A 20029-nucleotide genomic window follows, 5' to 3' on the forward strand; every position below is an offset into this window, starting at 1 on the left:
AAATGCGTAACCAGAAGGTGGAATTCAAATACACCCCTGACCTTGGAAGAATTCTACACTTTACTGAAGAGAGCTGCATCGAAATAAAAATCAAAGAACTACAAATCTATCCAAGGCCATTGCTAAATAATCCTTGGAAGAAAGTTATATATTTGTTGGACACTCTGCAGCAATCAATATTGTATCTCTGATAACTGATCTGTTAATTCTATGTTTAATAACATACAGTGTATATAACTGAAAGTCAGGCTATTGTAAATATTGTATATAGTTGTTTAAAATGATATTTAAAAATATTATGTAAATGTTATTTTAATTGAAAATAAAACATTTTTGAGGGAAAAAAAGGTAATGGCCAGTGTAACAGAGAAGATTCCATGACCTGACAGAGAGAGATAAAGAGATACATTATAACTGGATGTTCTGTATTGTCAAAAACAAGTTTCTAGGTACCTTTTAGAGGATGATAAATTCCAAATGAAGTAAAGTAAAGAGACCAATGGATCTTTTTATGGAATTGTAAAATATGAGAGGAGAGATTATAAGTAAATGAAAGGGTCTTTAAAAAGGTATATTCATTAATGAGAACGAACAAGAAAACAATGGCAAAAAGAGACTGCAGAAATGTGGGTGACTGAGTATTATATAAAGAGAAACAGAGTGAATCCCAGAGTGAAAAGATGAGGTGCAGGATAAGGATGTAAAACTGAAAAAGATCAAGAGTTCAAATAAGTAACATAGTTACAGTGTAAACAAAGAGAATTACACTTGAGAGGAAAACATGACAAAAAGAAAATAATTGTATTAATTGACTCAAGAATATGGTGTGGGAGTCATGACCATTCTGATATATTATTCAGTAGAACTTAATTACGCAAAGAAGCAAAATTTCTTCTACCACATATGAGAATGTGATCATTGTGGAAAGCAATGGTCTCTGGAGCTGTGAGAAATGTAATCTAATAAATATGCGATGGACTATTCAATGTGAAGAAAAAGAAGACAAAATACAGATAGTCAAGATGCAGGATGATGAATTAGGTACTGAATTGGGAAATGTGGTACAGATAGATCAAAGAAATCAGAGGCAAGAGACACAATGGTGCAATGAATTATATAGTTGCTAGCTAATGATGATACAGGTAATGGTTTGAGGAAAGATGCTAAGGAATAGGTACAGTAAGTGTTAAGCTATAAAAGAGAGCAGGTAGATGCAGACAGTCAGAAAGACAGGGAGGCAATACAAGACAGCCAAGGAAGGAGGTAGGAGTTAGATTACAGACAAGGGGAGAAAGATATCCAAGACAAAAGGAATTATTAAAAAAAATACATGTAAGATAAAGTAGGGAACTATGGAATTAAGCCAATTATTGAAGAAGGCATGAATGTGTTGCAGGACTGTGAGATGTAACAGGTATGCAGGGCTAGATGATAAAAAAAAAAAAAAAAAACATGAAGGCGAGAAAGAGTGTGAGATATAAAGTTTGATGAAAGTATCTTTTTTTAACAATAATTGTAGAATGCCAGTATGAAAAAAGGAAAGATGCAAGATAAGTGGGCCTATCCTTGGGAAGAATGATGTCTAAAAGAAAAGGTAGAATGAATCAAAAGTGTAACAGCTTCCTAAACTGAATGTGTGTGAGCTTGTGTTGCATTGTCTAAGTCCTAGCAGGGGACCACATAACCCTCCTGAACTGACTCAGGAGATATTAAGGTGCTTAGCATGAACCTGTAACTTGACTGTTACAAATCTGGAGATAGTAAATTGGAAGGGATTTTTATTTTTGTAGATTCATTTAAGCAGGCTCTCCGGTGTATGTGCATGAATAAAGGTTTCCTGTAGCATGTGTATTTAGACCTGCATAGTTTGTGTTCCACTTAAATTACAGCGATTGTGGTCCTTTAAAAACTTGTGTGTATCGTGTGCTCATTTGCACATTGCAGGAGGTACCTCCCAGAGTTTATCTAAAAACATTTTATATTGATTTTTGCATTTCAGTCTATATCCCTGACAAATTTTATTTCTTGCCAATCTGAGATGAGTCCATTTGTGGACTACTTTAATATATCTCTAAAGACTTGTCTTTTTGATTAGTCTTTTCATTTTTTAAAATTATAGTGACTGTGGCCCTGCCATGTGATGATGTTGAAGTCATTTGTTGGTTTAATCATGCTGAGTCTGTTCTTAATCATTTAATGTTATTTGTTGCCTTAACTATGTTATAATCATGCACATTGTCTCCTCATGGGGTATGTGTATGTGCAGGTAAGTAGAATAAACAGGACAAGATGTCCAGTTCAATTACTGCCCACTGTCAGTTGCAGACTAACTGAAAAGAGTGGAAGGGGATGGAAAAACAAGATATTATTTACAGTACCATTTAAAGTGTGGCTAGATTTTGGGTCAGCATTAAAATTAAGCTGATTTAATGATTGTGACGAGCAAATGTAGAAGAGCTGGAGAGAAAAGAGCATGTAGTCAAGGAAATGGGGCATGTTACATACAGCAGCATGTAAAACAGTAATACCCTGCTTTTTTAGCTAGTAGTATATAAGAATCTAGTACTAACAGAGTCTGTGTGCCATGTGATACCTTGTAGTCACTCAATCTGTAGTATGGCATGATGGTGTCAAGTCCTCTACATGCAAATCTCTTCATTTGACTATCTGTGACAATCAGAAATAATTATTTAGTTACAACTCTAACCAGGTGTCAGAATAAAAGTAATTCTGATTTTTGCTAGGTCTCATACCAGAAGCTGCATTTTTTTAGTTCTGCTTTGGTGTAAATTTACTGTATTTATTTATTTATTTTGGGGGGTACATTCTATTAACAACTTCTTTCTGTTAAAACATCACTTTTAGCCAAATGCATACAGGAAGAAAAGCAAAGAAAACACACTATATACAATAATAAACGCTGATAACTGTTTCTTTTCCTTGATGAAAAATACAAAAATCTTATAATTGAATTGACTTAAACATGCATTAAAACAAGAAGATTTAATTATTTGGAGAAAATAATAAAATGATAAAAGTTTGTTATTAACATGTCTTAGTAAATGATAAATTAATCTAAGGTACAGTTGTCAGTGAAGATTGATAGAAGATGTGTGAAATATTAGTGTTATAAAAGTTTTGTTTAGGAAATTATATCTGCTTATAATTTTAATAGTTTTTAAATATTTAATAGAGATCCTGAATGCATATTTTTGTTACACATATGTTCTGTTAGAAGAGTGTAAAATCTTTAAAACACTGGCAACAATGTTTAAACATTTCATTTTCACACTTTTTTAATTCTCAGTAAAAATGACTATTTTCATAACTTAAGAGCCTTGCGTGTGCATTTTTTTATTTTATTTCATTTCCATGCAGCTGGACCACTGTCTTCAATATTTTGTTTAAGATGTTATATCTAGATCCTCATTAGGATAAAAACCTCCAAGCCAAAGGAGCCAAGAAAGTAGTTTTCAATAATTTCATCAATCATAGAAGGCGGGTAATCCCTGTTAGAGAAAAGATCTTTTAAGAAACTACACTCAGTTTCAAAAGCCTCCTGTGTACTACACATCCCCTGACCATTTAACAATCGATCTTTTCTGTTTTGGAGGGTGGTTACTAGAGTAGTGTAGGAAGCTATTACAGTAGGTATCCTTCCTGTAAATACAAGATAGGTAGCAGTTGTTAAAGGAGTCCTTCATAAGTTTAACGTCTAGGTAGTCAATTTCAAGTGGGGAAAATGTGAGGTGAACTTCAAGAATGTGGAAGACGCATTCATCAGTTGTAACAGCTCTGTAGCTTCACTCTCAGAGCCTTCAAAAAGAATGAATGTACAACTTCACCTTTTCTTGAAAAATAGGATTGACCCTAAAGAACTCTTTTTCCAATAAGCAACTACCATGTTGGCAACACTACATACCAACCCATGGCAATACCCTGCTTTTGCAGGTAGTATTGGTTGTCAAACAGGAAGTAATTAGAAGAGAGGGTAATTTCCAATAATTGGGTTACAGTGGATATTTCTTCCTTTGTAGCCCCTAATCCCACCAACATGAGTTCGACCCATTCCACCGCTTCCAAATGCGGGATAGACGTATATAAATCAACTACGTCGATTGTTAAGAAATTATATGAAGGGTCAAAAACAATATTATTGATAGATCGCAGAAAGGACCAAGAATCCTTACAGATTTCAGGGATATCCTTAAGGTATTTTGTAAGGATACCATGAATGACCCTAGATGAAGGGTGAGTAATGGATGGTGGGTCCCCTAGATTTTTATGAATTTTTGGGACACCAAACATCACAGGTACCTTGGGAGAGGAAATGTTGATGAAATTGAAAGTATCCAGGTCTATAAGACCATCAATAAATAAATCCCTAAAATAGCCACTAATCTTTTTATGTGCCCCCACCATCTCGTTCAATGATGAGCGTTCATATGCTGGTGAGTCCAAAACAGTTTGCATTCTCGTATTGTAATCACAGACATCAAAGATAACAAGGCCCCCACCTTTATCAGGTTTCATTAAAGTGCATTCCTTTGTTGGTAAGTTATATTACTTTGGTGTCTGGACCCTTGTACTTTTCCAAATAGGTGTCTAAGATCTAACTCACAAACATTTTCAAAGATACTCAAATTAGGGTGAAGGGGAGGATTGTAAGTACTGAGTAGTTTAAACATAGGACATTCACCAAAAGTATTATTATCAAATTGTCAATTCATAGATGTCCCATAAATACAATAGTATATTATAATACGCACAAACTCACAAGTTCAATTTTATGCTAAACTTTCACAAATAAATTGTGCATCTTGGAAAATATGCAGCCTAGGCATATACTTTTATTAGTCAGATCTAAGCTTTCACATGACAGCAAGAAAATTCTCTCCAAGTGCATGTTTATTGAAATATTTATAAAAGCATGAAAACATATGCAAATTCATATATTTAACAATATACATGTCACTGAATATCTCTCGGGATGTGCAAGTTACAATGTAACTATCAAAGGTAGTTTTAATCAATAACATCTACTCATTCACCTGATGCCATGCAATATTTTGTAATTTTGCAATTTTGTTTTTTGAAGTATTAAATACATTTGGAAATATTGCTGATTTTCATAATTATTTAGCGACAACTAGAAATATCTCCAGTACAGTGTGATATAAATGGACATTGCCAATGTATTTTTCTGTCTCCCACTATGGCATTTCATTGCAGACCCCTCAATAGCAAGTGGGTTCTCAGTTATGAAAATACTAACATAAATAAGAAAAATTAAATAATAAGCAGAACATGGTAATTAATTTATCTACTACAGGGTATCCTAGATTAACAAGCTCAGTGTCATTTTGTTAAATACTCCTTGCCCTTTCAAATGCCTATTAATAGCTGATAAATCACTTAATTAAAGAAACCAAACCCAACAAAAATGTCTGGATGCCATAAGGGGTTCTAGGTGTTAAATGTAAGTATACAAAAAGGCATTATAGGCTTGAATGAGCTAATGGCATTATACTAACATGGAAACCTCTTTGAGAAATGGAAGCTATGGGTTCAGTGTTTTGAGCTATATTATATTATGAGTGGATTCACTGAAATCAAAATACATTAATTGTGCAATGGTCCTTCACATTTTGAGGAAGGAGCAATTAAAGCATTTAACATTCTCAACGTAACAGTGGAGGATTAAGTATAGATATATGTGCTGAAAGATAAATACATGTAAAATATCCTGAGAACCAAAGAAGAATGTATTCTATAGGTATTTATTGTTAATTGTCCAAGGGTCAGTAGATGACTGTGTGCCTTGTCTTAAAGCACTAGAATGTGAATTTAGTAACTTAAGTGATTCTTTAATCACAGACACAACTTTGTGTGGAACCAAAAAAGACCAGGTAAAATGGAGGCTATAAAAGAAAGAAGACCTGATATTGGAAAAACACTGTTGATGTGTGCATAGTGAGTGTGCAATATTCAGCATAAAGGTATGACTGAAGATCTGGAAGTGTTTAAATTAATGTTTTAAGGGTGAAACAAAGCAGAGTGATGTTAAAGTATGTAAAAATAACCTTCTGATTGTAAACCAGAAGAAGGTGAAGTCCAGGTATGTAAAATTAATGTTTTGAATGTGAAACATGGAGAGATGAAGTCAAAAATTATTTAAAAATTGGAAAAAAAAATAGATCAAAACAATGCTGGTAAGCGCACGACAGACAGGATGGCACCCAACAATAGATGAACAGGGAGAAACCACACCCAGTACTCATATTTTCACTTCAGACAGAAGAAACTGCAAATCATATACTTGAGAACTTACTGACAAGTTTACTGGTCTTCACTGTTTAGGATTCTCAAAACCTATGAGCCTAATAGGCTATTATGTTTATGCCATATAGGCTGCTATAGCAACTCAAAACTCACTTTTGAAATGAAAATACTAGTATAACTTGGGGGTTTGAATGCAAGAGATGTAGTCTAAAAGCTGACTGAAAAGGTGAGGCTAGACAATGAATTAGTCTGAATTTTGAAGATGTAAAATTTAATACATTATAAATTTATTTATTTATGTATTTATTTATGTTACATTTGTTTACCGGGATGGTCAGACTGGGACAGTACCCATTTTCAGCGGAGGCCTGGAGAGAAAAGCTCCAGGTTAAGCTTACATACAAAGTCATCACATCAAGTAATAGAAATTATAGACAAAAAAATTGAGTGTTAACACATTTACAGGATAAAAATTTAAAAACAAAAATATATACATAGTATCAAATAGAACAAGACTTTAAACACTTGAATATATACATATATATGGTTGAACTTATATATGTGGAGGAACATAACATTAGTTAGGAAATTAAGTAGGGAGAATGTTGATAATTTTTATTTTTATTGTGAACAGCCATTCAGGGGATATAATTTCAGATTACTTGCATACTTCACCCCCCTGTGTGTTAACCCTGAACACTAGCCCTGCTGCTGCCCTTAATTCCAACTGTATAAATTACCTTATCAAAAACTTTTTTGCTAATTGTACCACTGCACACAACAAGCACAGACACACACACACACACACACACACACACACACACACACACACACACACACACACACACACACACACACACACACACTGAACACACACAGAAACACACATACACAATGTACATAATGCTAAAATTATCACCTTACATAATCCTTATCATAACTATAACCCAGAAACACTTGCATAGTGTCCACTCAGTCTGTCCCCTAACCTAATCCTCATAGTAACAATAACTGGTAAAACCATACCTGCATGTTCACACCACAAACCATTCAATGATATGCCATTCAACATGTACTGCTGCATTGCATTTAATAAACATATGGCATAATTTAAAGCTTCAACACAATACTTTGTCAAAAACGTACAGCCATCAAAGTACACTGCAGCCATAAATATACATATACATAAAATTCCATTTTGTATGCTAAATTGTGCTTAATGTCAAATAGAAAATAGCATCACTAAAAAGTATGAACATATATAACATCAAATGCTGTAAATACTGAAGCTGCAGGAATCTAAGAAAGGAAAACTATTTCTCTTCCCAATCTTATTTATTGAATTTGTTTACTGGGAAACTCCACTGGGCCTGAAATGAGTCAATTTTCAGTGGAGGCCAGGAGAAAGTTCCACATTTCATTACATACAGAGAATTTTTACACTAGAATACAGCGTATATAAGACAGCAGTGGCACATAAAATGACATAATGAAGACGTATAATAGTTTTGATAATAACATTGTATAAATTTGATGACAACAGTGAAGAAATGTTTACTAACATGATCTGACAAGTGGTTATAGAAGGTTTAAATGTATAAGTAAGATCTGAGCAGTAAGAAGGAATTGGTTTAAAGGTCAAGGTGACAGACATCTTAGGATAGGGATACCCCCGGCTAAAGTAATAGCAAAGTGAATTGGTAAGATAGTGAAATGGGGAAGACAGACTAGTTATGGAGTGAAGAGGAGTAAGGAAGAATAGGATTCTGGCAGGGGTCAGGTTTTCAGTAGGGGTGCAGGTGCACCTTCATACTAAAATCCCCTTTCACACTAGCCTCAAATTTGTCTGAATAATGGTAGTGTTATGAGAAGGTTTTTTTTTTTCTGGTGTACGGTTAGTTTTGCTACCAACACTAACCCTATACATCACCTTAAAAAATACTTCCCATAATGCATACCTGGACACAGAAACACACATCAACAAACACTACCATAACTACACCTATCCCTTACCTATCTCCAACTGAAGTCCTAAAATACACACATTTGTACGTACACACATAACATCTATCTCATTTTCTAATCCTTATATAACTGTAACACCCAAACACATGCACAAAAAGTCTCACACCTTCTAAACCCCACTTACCCGTGTCAACAAAAACTAATTTTCCAGTGTCCAACATGCGATTATATGAATGTTTGACAACCTCTACCACCCTTTACTTTTATCAACCAAATGTACATTTCTTTAACTTCCTTGCTATTTACCTCACTAGGAACTTCAGGATATATTTCAAAAAAGGTGAATAAACTTAAAAATAAGTAAAGGCCCCTAAAGGAAATGTAGAATTCTAAAGAAATGAAGGCATCTAAATGATAATACAGTTCTCTCCAGAAATAAGTGCACCAAGAAAAAGAAAAAGAAAGAAAGAATGTATTCCTCAAAAAGGTGTATAGGATTGTATATCTTTGAATAATGGTTTTAAATGACAAATATACTTCAAAGTTTCCACCTGGCATGTGCTCCATCATGTACAGATACACAAAACAGTGCTCTGTCCAGAAAGCTTCCCTAAGTTTTACAACCTATCATACATTTATTTGTGAGGCACAAGAAACTGTGCAAGAAGAACTAAGGTATACCACATTATTTTGGTCAGGTGGAAACAAAGCTATTTAGTGAACACACATTTATCATGTATCATGGACTATTAGTCTCACTGAAAGAGTCTGTACTTGAGGTCTAAGATTATAGGTTTATAGACAAGTACTAGGGTACCGCTCTTCTGGGTCATTTTAAGTTTAGCCAATTTATTTTTCAAAGGTGAGAATCAAACCTTATACCTTGTGATTGCAAGGCAAAGAACTTAACCATTAGACCAACCCTCAACCCCTTATATCAGCACTGAAACCCTTATACCATCTCCCCAAACCCAGAAGCCCACACTGCTGCATTTGGAGGGCTCATATCTTCATAACAATTAGCATAAAGCAAAATAGAATATAATTCATAGCTTATGGTACATCCTCAGTATTAAACTTTCTGTACAACTTGTACATGACATTATTTTACAAATTATATCAAATATCCTCTTAAGCTGCATTGTTTAATGTTGTGAATTGCCCACGGGTGTATTTAGAATTGTTTCAGGGTTATCCTACATTTTGAAATGCATAATTTGCTTGGTTTGTTTTACTGGAATTTATTTTTATTGCAGTGCATTAAAACCAGATTTATGTGTATCATGCAAGAATGTGGTACATTTGTCCTCACATTTTTGTGACACTGGAGTTGGTGCATTTTTTGGTTTTAGTGTTTTTTGAGTTATGCTTGTTAGCTTACAAGAACTGATTATGCATAACTAATTTTAGGATAAGTCATCCAAATGGAGCTAAATGGTGGTTTGAATACATATAGCATAGTCGTTATTAATCTGAGATTCTCAAGAATGCATCATTCTATGTCATCTGCAGGGACATCTGGTATAGTTTGTGACTAAAGCAATGTCCTTTCATACTTACGAACTGCTTGACATTTTAGGTTTGACTGATTAATAATTACTAATTGCTGTTGGTACCTTAACATGCAGGCTTTAGCATCTGAATGCCAGTTCATAGTTATATGATTTTGTATATTTATAATTAAACATGAGTTTTGGGATATATTAGGCAAATCATTTGTCTCACTTAAGCAAACCACCAGCATGACCTTGTAACATACCTCTATGTATAAATAAATATGTATAAATAAAAACATGAGAATTGTTTCCATCATTGTTGCAAAGTCTAAGTGCTCAGAGTGAAAGTATAATATCATTGCTTCTGCAGCATGAATATTAATAATCCATCTGCTTATATCAGGATAAGACATACCAGTCAGTGATAATTATATGTGATTGGTAATATCAGTAGCATCGTTATTTGTTGTAAATTGTGTCATATTACAATACCAGTATCAACTGTGTTACATAAAACAGGTGGTCAATATCATGGCATCATATCATCAAGCATGACCATCTGAATAACGTCTAAAGGTGAGAGTGAGAAAAATCAGTCCCCTCTTCATTGAATAGCTCAGACAGCTTGGACCTCCCTTTCTCTGATAATGCATCTAAGAATTCAGACCTATAATCCTCCACTAATGTCACTTGTACCCTGTTGTCCTTGAGGCCATCTCAGTGAGGTACTAATGCACAAAATTGGCAAAGTGCAATGCGAATGTTATAGAATGGCACTCATTTCTACACCATAATCAATTTTAGATTTTGATTTCACACACACACACACACACACACACACACACACACACACACACACACACACACACACACACATGGATTGACTGCATATTATCAAAATTTCAGAATGTCGAACATCATATGATTGAGACTATATGATCGATGTTTTGAAGCATTGAAGAAAGACAAGGAACATAGTGCACTGCATTTTTCAGAGGGTCAAGTTCCCTCTGCACCCCCACACCTCCAGCTAATTATAAATACCAACTCTGAGATCATACAACAGTAAGGAAAATGGTACATTCCTCTGTCTCCACTCTATGTGATCTCATTACAAACAGTTTTCCTGCACTGCCCCATATTCAACATTTCAGACTATTGATCATATGAAGTTTGGTGATCTGAAAAGCTGATCAACTGAAGTAGTCCCATATAGATTTTTTTCTTTTATATATCATTCCACATGTCATACCAATAACAGGATTATTATGCTATGACATTAAAGAAAGTTAATAAGCAAGTATAGCCTGTAGAGCTTACTTAATGAAAATTATAACCCTTTCAGCACTGGTAGGCAATTGTAATTAAAGACATATATATCGTCCTGGTAATGGCACTCCTAAGCACGATACATTTCGATGCATCCTTAAAACACATGATGCTATTTTCTTTTATCTCCCCTTTTTTAATCCCAAAGTATCTTAATTTTATTATCATCTTTCATTGTATAAAGCCTGTTAGACCAGAAAGCTGAACTATGGTGATACAGTTGAAATATGAACCCCCATACATAAGAAGAATGCAGAAGCCCAGATCAGGAACCTTTAGAGAAACATCCCCTATCCCCAAAGCAATGCCGCCTCCCCTGGAGATAACAGTAACCTTCAACTGCACCTGCATAAATGGACAATTTCAAGGAAAATCTCATGCTGGGTGTTGATCACACACACACACAAACACACACACACACACACACACACACACACACACACACACACACACACACACACACACACACACACACACACACACACACACACAAACCCCCCCACACACACACACACACAAGAAAACATGCTTTATAGTAGGCATTCAAACTCCATACCTGTACCACCACAAACAAAGACCGTAAGTCACTGAGCCACAGAGAACTAACAGGCAATAAGCCTTCACCAAGAGAGACAAAAGCTATGGCCTTGAACTTAAAAACACTCATCTTAGTCAAAATTTAACTTGTTTTCTTTTTATATAATATATAATCAATGATCTTCTCAATGGAGGAGCCACAAAGCCCCAGGTCTCAATCTGACATCCATCCTGCATGGTACTAAGAGTATGACATTTCTTTATTCCATTAACTTCAGCATTATTTTTGTTTCTATTTGTTCAGATCTCAAACTAACTAATCTGAAAGACAATTAACTCACAGGAAAGACGCTGGTCAACTCTGCTTCTGCTGAAGAGAAAAGAGCTGTAACCAGTACAGGGGATAAATATTCATTATGTCAAGTAACATTCCCCTTTTTGCTGAGCTCACTGGCTTAAAACAAAATCATTTGCCTATAAAATTTCTTTATTAGCCCATATTCTAGAGACATAAACATGTCAGAGGCTTTATGGGTACTTTTGGCAGCGAAAGTTGATTTTCTCCCCAAGTATGTATGGCATATTATGTGTGCCGCTAACTGCTGCTTAGACATGGCATAACCTTTGAAGATCAACTATCATGTGAAGTGCCTTGGGAAAACTATTATAAGGGCTTGAGCAGTGTGATAGGGCACAGGCCATCATGTGCAGTGTGATAGGGCACAGACCATCATGGGCAGTGTGATAGGGCACAGACCATCATGTGCTGTGTGATAGGGCACAGACCATCATGTGTACTGTGATAGGGTGTAGACCATCATGAACAGTGTGATAGGGCACATACCATCATGTGCAGTATGATAGGGCACAGACCATCATGAGCCATGTGATAGGGCACAGACCATCATGAGCAGTGTGGTAGTGCACAGACCATCATGAGCAGTGTGGTAGGGCACAGACCATCATGAGCAGTGTGAAAGGGTGCACATGATCATGAGCAGTGTGATAGGGCACAGACCATCATGTGCAGTATGGTAAGGCACAGACCATCATGAGCAGTGTGATAGAGAACAGACGTTCATGTGCAGTGTGATAGGGTACAGACCATCATGTGCAGTGTAATATTGCAGAGACCATCATGTGTAGAGTGATAGGGTGAAGACCATCATGTGCATTGTAGTAAGGTACAGACTATCATGAGCAGTGTGATAGGGCACAGACCATCATGTGTAGTGTGATAAGGCACAGACCATCATGAGCAGTGTGATAGGGTGCAGACCATCATGTGCAGTGTAATATGGCATAGACCATCATGAGCAGTGAGATAGGGCACAGACCATCACGAGCAGTGTGATAGGGTACAGACCATCATATGCAGTATGATAGGGCACAGACCATCATGAGCCATGTGACAGGGCACAGACCATCATGAGCAGTGTGATAGGGAACAGACCATCATGAGCAGTGTGATAGGGCACAGACCATCATGTGCAGTGTGATAGGGTGCAGACCATCATGAGCAGTATGATAGGGCACATACCATCATGTGCAGTGTGATAGGGTGCAGACCATCATGAGCAGTGTGATAGGGCACAGACCATCATGTGCAGTGTGATAGGGCACAGACCATCATGAGCAGTGTGATAGGGTGCAGACCATCATGTGCAGTATAATATGGCGTAGACCATCATGAGCAGTGTGATGGGGTGCAGACCATCATGAGCAGTGTGATAGGGCACAGACCATCATATGCAGTGTGATAGGGTACAGACCATTATGAGCTGTATGAAAGGGTGCAGACAATCATGTGCAGTGTAATAGGCATAGACCATCATGAGCAGTTTGATAGGACACAGACCATCATGTGCAGTGTGATAGGACACAGACCATCATGTGCAGTGTGATAGGACACAGACCATCGTGTGCAGTGTAATACGGCACAGACCATCATGAGCAGTGTGATAGGGCATAGACCATCATGCACAGTGTGATAGGGTGCAGACTATCATGAGCAATGTGATAGGGCACAGACCATCATATGCAGTGTAATAGGGTACAGATCATTATGAGCTGTGTGATAGAGTGCAGACCATCATGTGCAGTGTAATAGGGCATAGACCATCATGAGCAGTGTGATAGGGCACAGACCATCATATGTAGTGTGATAGGGTACAGACCATTATGAGCTGTGTGATAGGGTGCAGACCATCATGTGCAGTGTAATAGGGCATAGACCATCATGAGCAGTTTGATAGGACACAGACCATCATGTGCAGTGTGATAGGGCACAGACCATCATGAGCAGTGTGATAGGGCACAGACCATCATGAGCAGTGTGATAGGGCACATACCATCATGTGCAGTGTGATAGGGTGCAGACTATCATGAGCAATGTGATAGGGCACAGACCATCATATGCAGTGTAATAGGGTACAGACCATTATGAGCTGTGTGATAGGGTGCAGACCATCATGTGCAGTGTAATAGGGCATAGACCATCATGAGCAGTGTGATAGGTTGCAGGCCATCATGTGCAGTGTAATAGGGCATAGACTATCATGAGCAGTGTGATAGGACACAGACCAGCATGTGCAGTGTGATAGGCACAGACCATCTTGAGCAGTGTGATAGAGCACAGATCATTATGAGCAGTGTGATAGGGCACAGACCATCATGCACAGTGTGATAGGGTGCAGACTATCATGAGCAATGTGATAGGGCACAAACCATCATATGCAGTATGATAGGGCACAGACCATCATGAGCAGTGTGATAGGGTGCAGACTATCTTGAGTAACGTGATAGGGCACAGACCATCATATGCAGTATGATAGGGCACAGACCATCATGAGCCATGTGATAGGGCACAGACCATCATGAGCAGTGTGATAGGGAACAGACCATCATGCACAGTGTGATAGGGTGCAGACTATCATGAGCAATGTGATAGGGCACAGACCATCATGAGCAGTGTGATAGGGAAAAGACCATCATATGCAGTGTGATAGGGCACAGACCATCATGTGAGGGTGACAGGGTGCACATGATCATGAGCAGTGTGATAGAGCACAGACTATCATGTGCAGTGTGGTAGGGCACAGACCATCATGAGCAGTGTGGTAGGGTGCAGATCATCATGTGTATTGTTATAGGGTACAGACCATCATGAGCAGTGTAATAAGGCACAGACCATCATGAGCAGTGTGATAGGGTGCAGACCATCATGTGCAGTGTAATATGGCATAGACCATCATGAGCAGTGTGATAGGGCACAGACCATCATGAGCAGTAGGATAGGGCACACACCATCATGTGCAGTGCGATAGGGTGCAGACCATCATGAGCAGTGTGATAGGGCACAGACCACGATGTGCAGTGTGATAGGGCACAGACCATCATAAGCAGTGTAATAGGGTGCAGACCATCATGTGCAGTATAACATGGCGTAGACCATTATGAGCAGTGTGATAGGGCACAGACCATCATGAGCAGTATGATAGGGCACAGACCATCATATGCAGTATGATAGGGCACAGACCATCATGAGCCATGTGATAGGGCACAGACCATCATGAGCAGTGTGATAGGGAACAGACCATCATGTGCAGTGTGATAGGGCACAGACCATCATGTGCAGTGTGATAGGGTGCAGACCATCATGAGCAGTGTGATAGGGCACAGACCATCATGTGCAGTGCGATAGGGCACAGACCATCATAAGCAGTGTAATAGGGTGCAGACCATCATGTGCAGTATAATATGGCATAGACCATCATGAGCAGTGTGATAGGGCACAGACCATCATGAGCAGTATGATAGGGCACACACCATCATGTGCAGTGTGATAGGGTGCAGACCATCACAAGCAGTGTGATAGGGCACAGACCATGATGTGCAGTGTGATAGGGCACAGACCATCATAAGCAGTGTAATAGGGTGCAGACCATCATGTGCAGTATAACATGGTGTCGACCATTATGAGCAGTGTGATAGGGCACAGACCATCATGAGCAGTATGATAGGGCACAGACCATCATATGCAGTATGATAGGGCACAGACCATCATGAGCCATGTGATAGGGCACAGACCATCATGAGCAGTGTGATAGGGAACAGACCATCATGAGCAGTGTGATAGGGCACAGACCATCATGTGCAGTGTGATAGGGTGCAGACCATCATGAGCAGTGTGATAGGGCACAGACCATCATGTGCAGTGCGATAGGGCACAGGCCATCATAAGCAGTGTAATAAGGTGCAGACCATCATGTGCAGTATAATATGGCGTAGACCATCATGAACAGTGTGATAGGGCACAGACAATCATGAGCAGTGTGATAGGGCACAGACCATCATATGCAGTGTGATAGGGTACAGACCATTATGAGCTGTGTGATAGGGTGCAGACCATCATGTGCAGTGTAATAGGGCATAGACCATCATGCGCAGTGTGATAGGGTGCAGACTATCATGAGCAATGTGATAGGGCACAGACCATCATATGCAGTGTGATAGGGCAAAGACCATAATCTTCCATTGCAATCCAATGATTTTACTGAAAATGTAGCACAAGTGCAACTGTTGCAGGAATCACTGAGTAAAGAATCTTGCATTTTAATCTACAAATGGTCTCTTTTTTCATGCTCCCTATCTTGTTATTTCAATAGCACAAACTTGTTTTCTCATTTTTCATGTCTTTAACAAACAATACCTTTGTTTTAAATAATGTGAAGTGTCAAGATTAAAGATGCAGTACATACTTTTATTTCAAAAGAACAAGACATTCCTATCTCTTCTAATGTTTTTGAAATTTAGATATTGAGCACCACAGTTTCTTCTTGCATTGACTGTACTCTGTTGTTTTTCTGTCTTTCTGTTTCAATTGACAGATATTAATGTCCAGTGCCTTTCTTGCTTGATAAAGCAATGTCATGCATTGCTTGTTTATGCTAGCTGTGGCAGGTCATTCTTTTTTTCCCCCAAACATCTTTATTAAATTACCATTTGTAACATAGGCAAATTTACATTCATATAAAAGTAATCAAACTATGTTAACATGACAAGCATTATACTTTCCATATATTGTTATGTATCATATGACCTAAGTAACATTACATAAATTATTCAGTTCCTGCCTTTGTTTTTTGAACAAGAAACATCTGTATTAAACCATCACTTACTACATAGGCAATCATACATTTATATAAATGAAAACAAACCACACCAGCACAATCCTAGTTGTAAGCATTTTACATCACAAGCCATACTGACACACTTTCAGTTGCAAATATTATGCATCACTTATAATCTACCCAATCTTTCTCACTCAAACATTGGATAGCTCATTTAAGTCCTGCCGCCTTTTAAACCTAATTCTTCCCTTGTATGCATTGTTCCCACAATTCCAATTTTTACCTATGTAGTTAGCTCCTACCCTTTTCTAAATATATTAATTCCAGTCATTTTATCACTGTTACTATATTCACTACTTCCAGTATACTTGGTTTAGATTTTTATTTCTATTTTCTAGTAGTTGCATTTTTGGCAGCCACCATTATTAGACACAGCAAAGTCTTACCATGTCTAGACAATTCCAATTCTGTATCATAGCTCAGAAAAATCATCTCCTTCATCAGACCAATCTGCCCACCCAGCATCTCTGACAGAGCATCTCCCAGGAAATCCTTAAAGTCAGCCAACTAACCACGCTCTCAGAAAATATGTTCCCAATTACCTCTTTCTTCCCCTTCACACCTCTAACATTTGCTGAGGAAAAAAATTCTCTGGAGTCTACTTGGTGTATAAAAATATATATGCAAACATTGCTGTATAAAAATATCTGTGTAAACATTTCCAGGTAAAAGTCCTAAATCTTCTAGATTTTATTGCATATTTGGGAGATATACATATGTCCTACCATTGTTTCTTTGTGAATTGCTTATCCAATCTCTCTTCCCAATCCTTTCTAACCTCCATTAATTGACTTATAGTTATCATGCAATATTGTATATGCTTTACTAAGTATTCCTTTTTTAATGGCAGCTTCTGTTCTAGAGTCTATTAAAAACTCTAGTAGTGCTGGTATTTCATTTAGGACCCCCTTATTTCTTTCTCTTTGCCTATACTCTGATATCAATCCCTGATAGGGAAGACAATCTCTGACCTACAGTCCAAATAAATTCTTGGTGTCTTCCCATTCTATCATCTTTCCTTCTCCAGTTATTTGCATGTCATTCTTAAGCAAAGGTAGATGAATATAATTGCCGCATGCACATTGGTTCAATAACATTCATAATGGGAAGGCACCTCACACTAAGGAGAGAAGACAGCTTGTGTGCCAAGAACACTGAAACCTTCAAGGTATCATGGTGCATTTATGTGGTAGAACAGAAAGCAGCTGTGCCAACAGCTACTTCACTCAGCAGATCAAACAATGGGGAGGAAATGACATATAAATAAACAACTCAGGTTTTTTTGTGTATGTTGTAGATGGAAAGACTGTTCCAGGCTTAAGGCATTGCTGTGTTAAGGAAGCAATCATGTAACATATTCAGATGTATAAATAGGCTGGTCATCCTACCTCATCTAGAAATGTGGTAATAAGGAACAAAATATGGTTACATGTCTGTAATATAGCTTTATGCTGATTCAGAAGCAAAATATTTGGTGAATTATATGAGTAAAAATCCATGGCTATGTTGTTAACACAGAGACCAATTAGTCAAGATATGATTTGAAGAATGCAGCAATACTGTAGCTATAGCAATGCTTTAAAATAGTTTTTAGCTTAGTGGTTGCTGTTCCAGACAGGAAGCTAAAAAAAGGTATTTGCATGTGTTTAAAAACTCATGATGCAGTCAGCTTCTACAAAGACAGATACATTGTGTTCTTCACTTATCAGATTTACACAATGCTCTTCATATCTCAGACTTAAGATATGCTCCCTAAAAAGTTAAATAACAGGTTTTGAAAAGAAGGAGGATGTATTAGTTACTCTGTAAGTAATAAAATATGAGAATTAAATATAGAATTGTTGGACTATAAATTCTGTGCAACTTCATGAAAATATTTCTGCAGGCACTCACTTATATGTTCTTAAATGATTTACTGATAATGGAGATGGTTAGTTCACCTGCGTGAAATAATGAGGCTTGGCTTGTCAGACATAACTTATGAAATATAGATAATAGGTTGCTTCATCATAATAACCCTTTTATGTCACCGGAAGATTAGAAAGATTTTCTTTTTCCAGTAATTGTGGTGACCTTAGAGTTTGCTACATAGTAGTATGTGATGCAAAATGGGTTTGGGTAGTACATCCCCTGCTCATACATGGGTTTATGGAGGCTTCTACTTCTACTGGAAAATATATTTTCATGTGTCCTTTTGAAGTAATATTCTCATTTTGAAGACTGAACTTTCGGAGAAGTGACTCATCTCTCTGTGATTTGATGAATCATATGTCTGTGAACTTCACCATAATAGATACCTTTTCTTCGGGTCTATATTATTCCAGTGAAAGTGCATATGTGCGACTACATAAAAGTCGACACATAATTCACAAAAGCTAGAAATTGTGAACGGACGCAAAATAAAATTTTTCCTAGGGAAAAAATTCAAGCGCCCGTTCGCGAAAAAAAACTAAATTAAAAGCATAAATAGGTGGGGGGCAATGCCCCCCACAAACCCCTAACTAAATATACCAACTCTGAGATCGCACTATAGTAACAGAAAGAACAACTCCAGGTAGTTGGCCAACTACCTCCTTGCTCTATGACAAATATATTGAAACGCTCAAATGCATTTTGATGTATTTGTGTCGCTCTTTTCACATTTGCGCATATGCACTTTCGCTGGAATAATATAGACCCCTTTTCTCCACCATTTTTGGTGCTTCATATTCCTTTGTGAATCTGTATGTCAAATATTCTGATAATGGTCTCTAAATGGATCACATACTACAGTTTAGAAAAAAGATAAGAAATGCATCACTTCAAATTTCTGGGTAAACAACCAAATGTTTAAATGGTAAAATTACACTTTTTCAGTTTTAACATGCTGGATGCTAGACTTCACTGTTGAGCTGTTTACAAATCTTGTGTTCCTAAACTGCAACTTCAACCTTTTGAATGCGACATGTCAAATTAATTAGGTCAAACTAGTTCCCAACAATACAAGCAATGATAGTATAAAATTATTAAAACATTGTTTAGAATACTCTTGAAATAATTGTTAGCAATACATGTGCTTCTCTCAACGTATCATTTTTTTAGCATTTATTGGAAAGAACTGCCAGAAAAAAAAGGCAGGTGAGAAACCACTGAACATCTCTGTTTAATCTAGACATGCTTCCTCTGGCAATACATATAATTCCCAATTGCACATGTAGCATGACGTATCATTCTGTTCAAAGTCATTTA

The sequence above is a fragment of the Protopterus annectens genome, chromosome 6.part1 (genome assembly GCF_019279795.1).
Source record: "Protopterus annectens isolate FY-2018-M chromosome 6.part1, PAN1.0, whole genome shotgun sequence".
Classification (NCBI taxonomy): Eukaryota; Metazoa; Chordata; order Ceratodontiformes; family Protopteridae; genus Protopterus; species Protopterus annectens.